This window comes from Nannospalax galili, unplaced genomic scaffold (genome assembly GCF_000622305.1).
Source record: "Nannospalax galili isolate Female #2095 unplaced genomic scaffold, S.galili_v1.0 scaffold601, whole genome shotgun sequence".
Taxonomy (NCBI): Eukaryota; Metazoa; Chordata; class Mammalia; order Rodentia; family Spalacidae; genus Nannospalax; species Nannospalax galili.
In genome coordinates this window covers 1,145,549-1,146,697 of record NW_008345690.1, presented here as the reverse complement: position 1 = coordinate 1,146,697, position 1,149 = coordinate 1,145,549, and positions in this window count along the sequence as shown.

The following is a 1,149-nucleotide window of genomic DNA, read 5'->3' as shown; positions in this document are numbered from 1 at the left end:
CAATTGATGTCTGGTTTAGAAAACCCTTTCCTACACCTATATCTTGTAGGTATTCCCCAATGTTTTCTTTTAACAGTTTCAGAGTTTCAGGATTTACATTGAGGTCTTTGATCCATTTGGAATTGACTTTTGTGCAAGGTGAAAGATAGGGGTTTAGTTTCATTCTTCTACAGGTGGAGATCCAGTTTTGCCAGCACCATTTGCTGAACATGCTGTCTTTCCTCCAGTTAATGTTCATGGCCCCTTTGTCAAATATCAGGTGGCTAAAATTGCATGTACTCATATTTGGGTCTTCAATTTTGTTCCATTGATCTATGGGTCTATTTTTGTGCCAGTACCATGTTGTTTTTATGACTATAGCTCTGTAATACAGCTTAAAATCTGGTATAGTAATCCTCCCGGCATTGCTCTTAGTGCTCAGGGTTGCTTTGGCTATCCGAGGTCTTTTGTGCTTCCATATGACTCTTAGGATGGATTTTTCCGATTCTGTAGGAAATGTCATGATTTTGATTGGGATTGCATTGAATCTATAAATGACTTTTGGTAGGATGGTCATTTTCACAATATTAATTCTTCCAATCTATGAGCATGAGAGGTCCTTCCATCTGATGTCTTCCTCAAACTCTTTCTTTAAAGATTTAAAATTTTCATTGTAGCCGGCATGGTGGCACACACCTTTAATCCCAGCACTTGAGACTCTGTGAGTTCAAGGCCAGCCTGGTCTACATAGTGAATTCTAGAACAGCTGAGGCTACAGGGAGACCCTGTCTCAAAGAGACCCCCCCAAAAAAATTCATTTTAGAGGTATTTAATGTCTTTGGTCGGGTTTATTCTGAGATATTTTAATTTTTTTTTTTTTTTGCAGCTATTGTGAAGGGGAATTTTTCCATGTGCTTTCTCTGATTGCTTGTTATTGGCATATAGAGAGGCTACTGACTTTTTTAGGTTAATTTTGTAAACTGCCACTAAACTGAACGTGATAATTTCTAGTTTTCTGGTGGAATTTTTGGTGTCTCTTAGATATCATATCATCTGCAAAAAGGGATAATTTGATCTCTTCCAATTATTACTCCTTTAATTTCCTGCTCTTATCTTATTGCTTTTGCAAGAATATCAAAGCCCTATGTTAAACAGAAGTGGGAATAGTGA